This window comes from Anguilla anguilla, chromosome 16 (genome assembly GCF_013347855.1).
Source record: "Anguilla anguilla isolate fAngAng1 chromosome 16, fAngAng1.pri, whole genome shotgun sequence".
Taxonomy (NCBI): domain Eukaryota; kingdom Metazoa; phylum Chordata; class Actinopteri; order Anguilliformes; family Anguillidae; genus Anguilla; species Anguilla anguilla.
This window is the reverse complement of record NC_049216.1, coordinates 1,372,858-1,385,558: the sequence shown is the minus strand read 5'-3', so window position 1 is coordinate 1,385,558 and position 12,701 is coordinate 1,372,858. Positions and strand designations below refer to the sequence as shown.

The 12,701-nt window shown below is 39.5% G+C and overlaps 1 protein-coding gene across 1 annotated transcript in view; it reads left to right on the top strand.

Moving 5' to 3' along the window:
- LOC118215529 overlaps positions 1-5,041 on the top strand; it is a 29,026-nt gene extending 23,985 nt beyond the window's left edge. Inside the window, exon 3 of the mRNA XM_035396419.1 lies at positions 4,679-5,041. The gene's annotated coding sequence lies outside the window, so the exon portion shown is untranslated. The remainder of the gene's footprint in view (positions 1-4,678) is intronic.
- Positions 5,042-12,701: the final 7,660 nt, after the last annotated feature.

Genomic DNA, 12,701 nt, shown 5'->3' with positions numbered 1-12,701 from the left:
TTTTTATCAATGTCGTATTTTTATTATTTGAAATGTGCATTCATGTGTTATTATTCTAGGCGGTCTCGTTGGCCGCTCTGAAATGGGCATTCTCTGGCTAAGCTGAGGCAAATGGATTGGAATATGTTGTCTGAAGGCTAGTGTTGCACGGTATACCAAAACTTCAGCACTTTCCTCGGTATCTTACAAAAAATTTAAAAATTAAAAATCAAACGGTTTCGGTATTAGAATATTCCGATCGTTAGCGGTAGTTTCTGGAGTTAAATGTAAAAGCCACGGGAAAATGTGGCTCCCCGCATTACTGATTGAGAGGATGAAAAGTGTAAGTTTGTCAGAATCTTCGCTAGAATGGCAGTAGCAACTAAGGTTTGCCAAGTGAGGTGACCTGCGCTTGTGCATTCAGCTTCCTGATCAGCGCAAGCTTTGACTCAGTTTCACTTCAGTAGCAATAGGGTTTTCCAATTTGGAAATATTTTATTATAGATAGATGCTGTATTGTTATTAAAATATGCTGTTTTTAAATCTATTTAAAGGTGAAAGACCTGTTTAAAAAATTATTTACTTTACAACTGTTTAATTTTTGAAATATTTTTAACATTTTTCTATTGTTCAGTGTTGTAACACTATAGGCCTATGCATATTAATATGTTGAAGAGGCTTCAACTTAAAGGTTGTTAATGAACCAGGTTGTTCATAAACCATGAATTCGAAAATGAGGTCAACCCTTGTGGACATTACCTTTCTGATCTATTAAGGTTATTTCAGTATCGTTAGGCACCGAGTATCGAATTAGCACCGTTTAAGTTTCAAGTATCATTTCAGTATTGAGTATCGTAATACTAAACCTGGTACCAGTATCAAAGTCAAAATTTCGGTATCGTGACAACACTAGTGTGACGCCTTTTTTAGTTGCGGCGCAGAAACACTGCAGCTGTGCATGCACACCGGACCATCTAAGTGTTACGACATGCCATCTAAGTGTTACGACATAGTAAAGGCCTTGACGGGAAGCGGCCAGGACACATCCATGGCGACGTAACTAAGTCATCCGACAGCGTCTCTTAGCTCAAAATTGGCTATAACTCATCAATATATCATACGATCATCATGATATTCAGTAGATATGTTGGGTGAAGGCATATGATCGTGGGACAAAGCCTTTTTAAAATCGCTCTATAGGGGGCGCGATGCTGCCACTGCTTGGACCCCTTCCAATGCCGCTTGCGGCTTTAATTGTATGATTGTTTCATTGTCTCGTTATCCCATCATTGTTCCCACCTGTCTTATCCCCTCCTTCTGGTTTGATTGTTTTTTGAGTTCACCTGTGTCTTGTTACCCCTGTCTATTTAAGTTCTCTGTTCCCTTGACTCGGGTGCTGGTTGCTTGTGTTTGTTCCCGACTAGCGTTTGTTGAGACCGTATGTACCTGCCTGTGTTTGTTTCATGACTTATATGTACCTGCCTGTATTTTGTTCCTGACTGTTTTGTTTGACCTTCCTTTGTGCTCTGCCTTCCCGTGTTCTGCCCTGCTTGTGTTTGTTTCATGATTTATATGTACCTGCCTGTATTTTGTTCCTGACTGTTTTGTTTGACCTTCCTTTGTGCTCTGCCTTCCCGTGTTCTGCCCTGCTTGTGTTTGTTCCCGACTAGCGTTTGTTGAGACCGTATGTACCTGCCTGTGTTTGTTTCATGACTTATATGTACCTGCCTGTATTTTGTTCCTGACTGTTTTGTTTGACCTTCCTTTGTGCTCTGCCTTCCCGTGTTCTGCCCTGCTTGTGTTTGTTTCATGATTTATATGTACCTGCCTGTATTTTGTTCCTGACTGTTTTGTTTGACCTTCCTTTGTGCTCTGCCTTCCCGTGTTCTGCCCTGCTTGTGTTTGTTTCATGACTTATATGTACCTGCCTGTATTTTGTTCCTGACTGTTTTGTTTGACCTTCCTTTGTGCTCTGCCTTCCCGTGTTCTGCCCTGCTTGTGTTTGTTTCCGATGTATGGTCAGACCATTTATACCTGCCTGCGTTATTTTTACCTGCTTGTGTTTGTTCTGACTCATGTTTTGTTTCTGACCGAATATACTTGCCTGTGTTTTGTTTGACCTGTCCTTGTGCTCTGTTTGACCTGCCCTTGTCCTCTACCTGCCTGTGTTCTGCCCTGCCCATGTTTGTGAGTTCCTCTTGTTTTCTGTTTTATTTCAATTTTTTGAGTTGGTGTTTTTGCCCTTCGTGTCCTTTTCTGTTCCCTGTTTGTTTGCCCTGTAAGTAAAGTCTTTGTTAATTTTCCCCTTTTTGAGTTTCGTTTGTTTTTTTCCACTCTGCGCCTGGGTCCCAGCACCCGTACCGTTACAGTGTCTGGAAGCAATGACCAGTCATGTAACAAACACAGAGGAAACTGATGAAATCCTTCCCGATCTGCAGCCAGATAAAAGCAACACTTTCACTATCGAACCTAGGTTCTGTGGGTTGCAAAAGGACACTGCAATATGTCTCATACGGTCACTAAATGAAAAACAGCTGCAATTATTTTACAAGATTCGGCAGTGGTGTTTACAAAAACTCAACAACGAAAACCCAGATCCATTTTATGTATTTATCACTGGAGGAGCTGGCACAGGCAAGTCCCACCTGATAAAAGCAATCAGTTATGAAGCATCTCGTATCTTGTCACAGCTATCAGAAAACCCCGATGACACGCATGTGTTACTCACTGCTATAACTGGTGTTGCTGCTTACAACATTGATGCTGCTACAATACACAATTGTTTTTCAATTGGAATAGATGTCTCATTACCATATCAACCACTTGCAGAAGAAAAAATTAATACTTTGAGAGCCAAACTCAACAAGCCAAATACTGATTATTGATGAAATTTCAATGGTTGATCATAAATCTATCTTACATCCACGGACAGTTAAGACAGATCAAACAAACAGGTGACTATTCCTCTTTTGGTAAAGTGTCTATCATTGCAGTAGGAGACCTATATCAATTGCCACCAGTCAAAGGAAAACCCTTGTATACACAACCAAGTGGTGTTAACTTATGGCAAAATCATTTTGCTGTAACAGAACTCACAGAAATACTCAGGCAGAAAGACACACACTTTGCACTGTTGCTAAATCGCTTAAGAACACACAAGAAAAAGCAACCACTGCAACAACAAGATATCAACATGCTGAAAAGTCGTGAGACAGGAGAATTCAGTGAAGATCTTCACATTTATGCAACAAACCAACAAGTTGACACTCATAATTTTCAGATGTTGCACAAAATGTGCCCTCATACCACTTCCATTGAAGCTCAGATTTTGACAGGGATGCTAAAACTGGTCGCTGAAAAGAAAAATGACACACCATCTCAAAGTTTACAAGGTACTTGTTTGGTAAATACACTGCATCTTGGCATACATGCACGTGTCATGTTACTGAAAAACATTGATGTTTCAGATGGACTTGCAAATGGAGTCTTTGGAACAGTTTCTGACATATGTTACAAGGATGATGACACTTTCCCATCAAGGATATATGTCACCTTTGATATGAAAAAGTCGGAAAAATGGCTCGAAATAAAAACCATCTTCCAAACCTGGACTGGAAAAAGCCACACCAATTGAGCCTGAAGAGGACAGAATAACAAACAGTGGTGGTGTGAGACGTCAGTTTGCTCTGAAGTTAGCTTGGGCTTGCACTGTTCACAAAGTGCAAGGTTAACAGTGGAGAAAGCTGTTGTCTCTCTCAAGAAAATGTTTAGCTCTGGACAAGCATATGTAGCACTGAGTCGTGTAACATCTCTTGAAGGACTCATCATCGAAGATTTTAAAGCCACTGCTATATGCTAATGACACAATTCACACTTCAATACAAAACATGCCTGCATTCATTGAGCCACCACTTCAATCCTTCAATACAACTACAGAATTTTTCTGCACAATGTTCAAGGACTTTCTGCTCATATCAAGACATTCGATATGATCACAGATATTTGCAGCTGACGTCATTTGTGTGACAGAAACATGGCTAAAACAAGAACATTCTACCCAAGACACTCATCTCAACAACTTTTCATTTCACAGCAATCCAAGGTGCCTTGCATATGATGACACTGAACATATCTTCATGGAACTGAAGAAACAGCAGCATGGTGGTGTTGGACTTTACTTTAAAAATGATGCAGACTGCAACATCACACATTTGCCATGTCTAAACATTGAATGTTTAACATTCAACATAAAGTCACTGCAAGCAAACGTTGCCATCCTCTACAGACCACCATCTACAGTTTGGTTACTTTCAGAACAAAACTGTTGCATTTGATTGATCTAGACACATTCTTGGAACCAAAATAATAATGGGCGACTTCAATGAAAATCTCTTCATTACACAAACTGTTCAAGATTTCATGCAGCAACATGGATACACCCAACTTGTTAAACAAGCAACTACTGAAAAGGCACCTTAATCGACCATATCTATGTCAAAGATAACACATCTTATAAAATTGATATTCAAATAATGCAAACATATTTCAGTTTCCATAACTGTATTGTCATTGATGTTTTCCAGTAAATCAATACAAATTCCAGAAAACAATGCTGAATCAAATTATTGCCTCTCATGCAGCCTATGACAAGACCAATGCCATTAGCTAACTGAAGCAAACAATGAACTCTTTCCGATACATTGATTTATTTGTCCCAGCCCATCTGTGAATAGGCCCTCCTCTCCGTGCACACTCAAAACGTGATCATGCACAGGAGGAAGATTTGTTGTTGGCTTTTCCCCACAGACAACACAGCTGGCCAAATTCCTGAATACAATCAATCCAGAGTTCACAAATGGTTAGTCTCATTAACACCTCTGCACACATTTTTCCATAACTGATGCATTCAACTTAACTCTCGTAAGTTCCTCTACCTATGTTCTTAACAAAACACTGTCAATCTCCAAGACCCAACTCTTCAAATAAGTTATTAGCAAGCAGGTAAGGACCCTAGCTAGTAAGGATAGATATAACTTAACATTACAATACAGCTGGCTTGTCAAGGTTAGCAGCTGTAAAATTTTCCCCTCCTGTGAAAACTGCCTGACTTGTTTACATTTTGGACAGATGTGGCAAGTGACTACATCTATCCCTGTTTCAGTCACAGCACTTTCAACACAAGCAATATCGAAAGCGATATCCAAAATTTCTTCTAATCATGAAGACATTTTGGGATACATTTTGAAAATAGAAAACAATATGCACACAATTATATCAACAAATACCATCTTGGAAACAACACTATATTCTGTAAATACATTGCACTACTTATCCCCATTTCCAGTATGAACTGTCAACATGATTTATTGACGATGAACAGGGTAAGAGCATCACTTTGAAAAGCACAACAAATAATTACGCATTTCTTTATATTACTGTACTTTCTGGTTTTCCTTTTTTCTTTCCTTTATCCTCAGGTGAAAACAGACTTTCGAAACCAGCTTCAAGGAACAACACCTGGCTGCCTACTTCAGCATCTCCATAAATGGACCCCATCCTGACGCCTTCCCATATGATAGTGCATTGGAATATTTCTGCACAAAGCCCCGTAAACTAAGATGTTGAAACAAACAGTGCACACTTTGCAACAAGTAGGCTGTGCAGCAGTCACTTAAAGTGTAGCAATGCAGCACTCACTGGAGCACTGTATATTTTCCCGTTATTTCACAAACTCTACCAATTGAGCACTCACTGTATATGTTTTCCAGTTCTTTCACACAAATTAAAGCTATAGACCACTGTATATATTTCCTTATTTGTTTGACACAACTTGAACCCATGGAACTGTATATATTCTGTTATTTCTTTCTCACAAAGTACTTTCCAATTCAAATATTTCTAGTGCCCCACCTTATATGGTATTATTTCATAACTCATTTAAAAAGCATGTGCCCCCCCCCCCCTCGTCAGCTACCGCTAAAAATACAATCTCATTCTGTGGAGAGGGGCATACAGGGGATGACCAATAATTGGATGGCCCATGTGCGTTATTTTGTATATTACATTTTGTGCTCTTGCCATTTTACTTATGATTTCACTCTGTATTTTCTCTTTATTTATATTACAATTTAAAAAATTTACTTAATCTTTTTGTGATCTCTTGTCTTTTTTCTTTGTGATTTTCCTTTTCACATGTTTTATTTCCATAGATTTTCACTTGGTGTTTTCTGATCTCTTGCCATTTTGTTCATGATTTTTATTTGTCTTTTCACATTTTTATTTGCATACATTTTTACTTGGTGTTTTTCTCATCACTTGCCATTTTATTTGCGATTCCCAGTCCTTTCTGTGTCATTTTCCAAAACACTTTCAAATAAACAATTACTTTTCTCCTATTACTGGTTACATTAAATACATTTAAATATGCAATTATCCTTAACGACATTAACTGGACTTCTTGGACTAAAAATCACTACATCTTTACCATTCTCACATTGTCTTACGAAAACTTTCTTAACACACTGTACAGACTTCATTTTATACTTAGCCATATTTGTATTTTACAGTCTACCTCAAGCAGGCCCATTTTTTAAGCTACCCTGACAGTAGTGATCATATGAAACTACAGATCTTGGATACCAGCCATGTCATGCTACCTCATCTGCAAAGGGAATCAATATTACTGCCATCTATACTATCTACTTCTTATTAGGGCTCCAAGTAGCAAAGCTGCTGAAACCCTATTGTCTCTGTTAGGATTATTCTTATTTTTCTTTGCTAAAAGTTTCTCACACTCAGCAACCATACGTCCTACACCAACCACATTTCATACATGGCTTCCTATGCCCCCACTACTCAAGCACTACAAATCACCTATGTCGACCAGATGGTGCCACTATAACAAACGGTCATGCTTAAAAAGCCCATAAATCCCACACCATAATCCACATCAACACAAAACTTAATTCACCTATGCATCTCAACATGCTCTGCAACCATGCCATTCTATCCACCTATGTCCACCATATTCTTTGCCCACCACTTTTACTTTTTTGAAAAACAGGTTTTTCTACAAGGCTTTTTCAATTTTGCCCCACTCAGCACCAAATCACATACACAACTCAGCAGAACAACCTACATAAACACAATATAAATGGGCCCAGTCACATACACGTTATGCCCGCTGTCAACCAACACACTTCTCTAACATCGACGAAACATCTCTTACCACAAAATTGCCCGTAAGTCATCAATATTTCCTACAATCATCATGATATTCACATGTTGGATGAACATATATGATCATGACAACAAAACCATTTTCAAATTGCTCCACAGCAGCCACAATACTGCCAAAAAACATGTATGCCCAATGCTTGGACTCCTCCCAACGCCGCTTGCGGCTTTAATTATTCTTATTTTTTTCCGCTAAAAGTGTCTGAGGCTCAGCAACCATAAGTCCTAGAGCAACCACATTTGGCAGGTGGGTTCCTATGGCCCCCCACTACTCAGGCACTAAAAAGCACCTATGTCGGCCAGATGGGGGCGCTATAACAAAGGGTTTTGCGTAAAAGGCCATAACCCCCACACCATAAGTTAGATCAACACAAAACTTCATGGACCTACGCAGCTCAACGTACTCTACAACTTTGCCATTGGGACCACCTATGTCCGCCATATTGTTTGCCCACCATATTGACTTTTTAGTTGGGGCGTGGAAGCTTTCTCCGCTAAAATGTCTGAGGGTCAGCAACCATAAGTCCTAGTGCAACCAAATTTGGCAGGTGGGTTCCTATGGCCCCCCACTACTCAAGCACTACAAATAACCCATGTCGGCCAGATGGTGGCGCTATAACAAAGGGTCATGTTTAAAAAGTCATAACTCCCACACTGTAAGTCAGATCAACACAAAACTTCATCGACCGATGCATGTGAATGTGCTCTACAACTTTGCTATTGGGACTACATATGTCCGCCATATTGTTTGCCTGCCATTTGCACTTTTTTATTAGGTGGGGTGCGGAAGAGCTGTGGCTCCAAATCTAAACGGTTACGACATCTAGTAAATGTCACGGTACGGGGGCTAGGACCCAGGCGCAGAGTGGGGAAAAAACACGAAACTCAAAAAAGTTGACACTCGTACTCGTTGAGACTTTACTAAAAAAAGCAGAACAAACAAAGAGCCACGAGGGGCATAAAACGAAAACTAAAAAAATACAAGAAAACAGAATTACACCAGTACAGAAAACAAACGGCAGAAACGCACAGAAACACACAGGCGGAAACAAAGTCAAAAACACAAACAGGTCAAAAACACAGGCAGGTACATACGGTCTGAAACACAAGTCGGAAACAACACAGGCAGGCAGATACATGTAAGTCAAACAAACACAAGGAACCAGCACCCGAGTCAAGGGAACAAAGAACTTAAATAGACAGGGGGTAACAAGACACAGGTGAACTCAAAAAACAATCAATCCAGAAAAGGAGGGGATAACAAGACACAGGTGGGAACAATGATAGAATAACGAGACAATTGGAAACAATCATACAATTAACAGGGGGGAGCAGGACACATAACAGAAGTGCCGCCATCTGGCGGCCCAACAAGGGAAACACAGACAGGAAAACACAGAACCATGACAGTAAACTTTTTTACGGCAAGCGACATCCATGGCGACGCAAGTAATCCGACACCGTAGGGTCTAGTTTTCATCAGTGAGGGGAGGGTCTGAACGTCAGGGAAGCAGTGGAAGACAGTGCCAGACATTATTTGAAGACAGTATCGGGTGAGTTCGTTTAGTCTTTGAATCTGTCATTATGCTGAGAAATAGCTAAACCATTTTATTGATAGGTTCTGAGTTTCTGTGCAAACGCGCGAAAACACGCTGGTATAATGAAACAATGACGGTAGCCTAATACATATATAGTCCGCTTCGTTCCGTTGCTACCATAACATAACGACCTACAGCTGCAGTTTCTCGCTGCAATTACTAATATTGAATATAAACAAAAGACGCAATTTATGGTGTAAATCGTATTCTCAATTTAATCTCTAAATCGACTGTAAGCTTAGGGTTGTAACTAGGTAGTTGTTTCGTAGGTGACTTAACTCGTCTTAACTATTGCTTGTATTTTTGCATAGACTGCGTTGTTGCTGTTCTTGTTTGTGTTAGTGTTAATCAGTTTAATCTACAGGGTCCAAGTTGAACTATGCGGTTGTTCCCTGCACTCGGAACGGTAGGCTACTGCCCTCTAGGGTTTTCGACACACTTGTTTTTGCTTATGGTTAAACACTTTGTTGTACGTCGCTCTGGATAGGAGCGTCTGCCAAATGCCTGTAATGTAATGTAATGCAATATTCCGTAGCAACAAGATAAACCCGACATTAGCCATAAAATATGCCAATACAGCAGTGAAAACGCTGCTCACTGAATAACGAAATAAACTTTTTTAAAAATTATACCATGTCATTCTACAGTCAATATCTGGGACTAACCATTGTATAAATATACAATCTTACCGTTGGTTTTACGCGTAGAGATGTCCCTTTTGCGAATGAGTGGTCATATATTGTCTTGGACAATCCGTTTGCGAAATATACGCGCATCTGTGACGCCTGGGTCTGCTATCTTCAATAATAGCTGTGTGTAATACCACACCTGTTGCTTACGGCGTTGTCGCCCTTTTTAGTGCAATATGGCTTGATTGACAATTCATTTATTCAGTAGGTGAGAGTATAAGCTTTCTAACGATGTATAACATGTCTGATTTTGCTTTTGGAATAACGTTTCATAGGTCAGCGTAACTGAAAATGTTCTTATCTGCCAATGTCTAAATAAATAATAGTAGGCTACTCTGCGCGCAGCACGCAGGTTGCGAGTTGATATTTTATCTTTTGTTTAGTTTTTTCTCCATGTCGTATTTATTATTTGAAATGTGTATTTATGTGTTATTATTCTATCTGTCTCTGAGGCGCTCTGAAATGTGCATTCTCTGCTAAGATGAGCAATGGATTGGAATATGTGTCTGACGCCTATTTTAGCTGCGGCGCGGAAGCGCTGCAGCTCTACATACACGCCAGACCATCTAAATGCTGTTTTATACCTTTGCGTAGTCTGCATAGTTTCCGTTCTGTGCGGCACTCACGGAGGGCCAGATCATTTATACATGTGTGGCATATTGCACAGGTTGCGCAGGCCACGTAATTAGATTTTGTTACTGACCGTTATAGTTCAAAAGACAACACCTTCATTCATATTTCTAAACCTACTAAATACTGCACCAATGACCACAAAAATGCTCAGCTAGATGTAACTTGTTGCAACGTAGACATTCACCTGACAAAAGCGCTTTTAGTCGCATATTTAACGTTGCCTATGGGTTTTACCACATTCTGACCCTTTTGTTTCTCAACCACCAATAAACCGCCCTGTCATCTCTCAACCACCAAAAGACCCTCCTGTCATCTCTCAACCACCAAGAAACCCTCCTGTCATCTCTCAACCCCCAAGAAACCCCCGTCATCTCTCAACCACCAAGAAACCTTCCTGTCGCCTCTCAACCACCAATAAACCCTCCTGTCATCTCTCAACCCCCAAGAAACCCCCCTGTCATCTCTCAACCACCAATAACTGACATGTTCACTTCCAAAAATGGAGAACTACTATGGTCCAGTTGAAAGACAGGGTAGACTTAGTGCTGCTAATGTCATCAAAATGGTTCCAGGCCCCACCAGATATGCTAGCAGACATAAAGTCTGCATTTGAACTCTTCATAACACTATCAATGCAAAAATGACAAACTTAGAGAGGAGGCGTGTGTATGGTGACAATTGGAAAGAGCTGGATGTGACCCACTAGCAATCCTATATTGCGTTGCTTATTTTGGCAGGAGTGTACAAGTCAAAAGGTGAAGCAACAGCAAGCCTTTGGAATGCTGACACTGGTAGGGCAATTTTTCCAGCCACAATGTCTCTGGAGACATTTCATGTTTTCTACCACATTATATGCTTTGATGACAGGGAAACAAGGCAGGGTCGACAGGAGCGTGACAGACTTGCACCTATCTCGTCTGAATGAAGAATTGATACCCACGGGATATATATATGGCATGCGGTTTCTGTCAAAAAGTTTGATTGATTGCTACCTCGCCCCTTGCCCCGCCCCTTGCGGTTTTTGAGGAGGGCACTTGGAGGGCAACCCCGCCCCCGTCCCTTTTGCGGATATTCAATATTTATTTATTTTATAGTCATTTTTTAATATTGTATTATTTAGGTTTTATTTAGGTTTTTAGCGTAGCACGTGTTGATTTGGTTTATATATATTTTTTAATGGAAAATTTCATTTTTAAAAGTAAAAGAATGTGTGAGGGAAAGTGTTGATTATCTTTGTGCTTTTTAAATGTGTTTGAAAAGGGTAGTTTTGTGTAAAAATGCTTTAGCAACTTAAAACATTTTATTGTTTTGAAACACCAATCGCCACCAAATACACGAAAAGGCAAATGAATGCGTTAATATGGTTACATGCGTTAAAAATGTTTAAAACAAGTAGAACTTATGTTAGAAAAGTTTGGTAGTTGTTTCGTAAAGTAGATTAGTTTATTAGTTAGACAAGGAGACAGCGTTAGTTTTGTGTCAAATAGAATTTAAGAAAAGCGAAGGTGTGTTAAATATTAAAACAATGAAAATAGCAAATAGTTACTTCTTAGAATTGTCTGTAAAGCAAATGCAAAGCGTGACAGTTGTAAGTTATCAGGCTGTGTGTGAAAAGAGAGTTTCTTTTAAAAAACTATGACAGAAGAGACATTTAGAGACAGAAACCAGCAAAACTTACGTTATTTTCTCTGCGGAAATCCTTCTTCGGATTGATGTCCGAAGCCGACTGAATTCACAGTCACACGGACAGGTGTGGTGAACGTTTTGTGGGTGTGGCGTAGGCTGTGACGGGTTTTTGTCATGTGACAGCATAGACTGTGGTATGTATTGTGACGAGCTCACAGTAAATGTCAAAAAGTAAGTTTCCCTCCTTATTTCTTCATTAGGCTACTATTACTTTTTTCTTGTTGTAATGATTCTAGAAAACGGAGGAGTCTCAGATGTCACACAATGAACGAGTAGCCTACATTGAACAAAAATATACTATAATTTAACATTTAAAAAAAAATTTCTCGTTAACTAGTGCTGGTGCACGCAAGCGGGATTTCAAATTGTAGCTTATCCCGCAAGTTGATTAAATTTAAGGACTGAGTGGTGCGGGAATCATTGCCTTAACTGTTTTGCTCGCTGTCAAGGGATGGACACTAAGTCTATCGCCGTTTTGTTTATTTTTCTTTTGCCTCGTGACATATTTTATGTTCTTATATGTTCTGTTTTGTTTTTCTTGTCTACCCATACATGAGTTAACAACGAGGAAATTGTGAAGGTCTATAATAAAACTAATGAGACCAAATAAAATTAATTTGATTAGCTGGAATGTAAAAGGGATCTCAAATAAAATGAAAAGATATAAAATTATTACACACCCTATCCCTATCATGTGATTTGGCAATGCTCCAAGAAACCCATCTAAATGAAATAGAATCATTTAAATTGAGACAAAGATGGGTGGGTCAAGTTTTCTCAGCACCAGGCAGTAGAACCTCTAGAGGGGTTAGTATCTTGATGGCAAAGAGAATATCATTTAGACTATCAAAACAAATAGTTGATAAGGACGGTAGATATA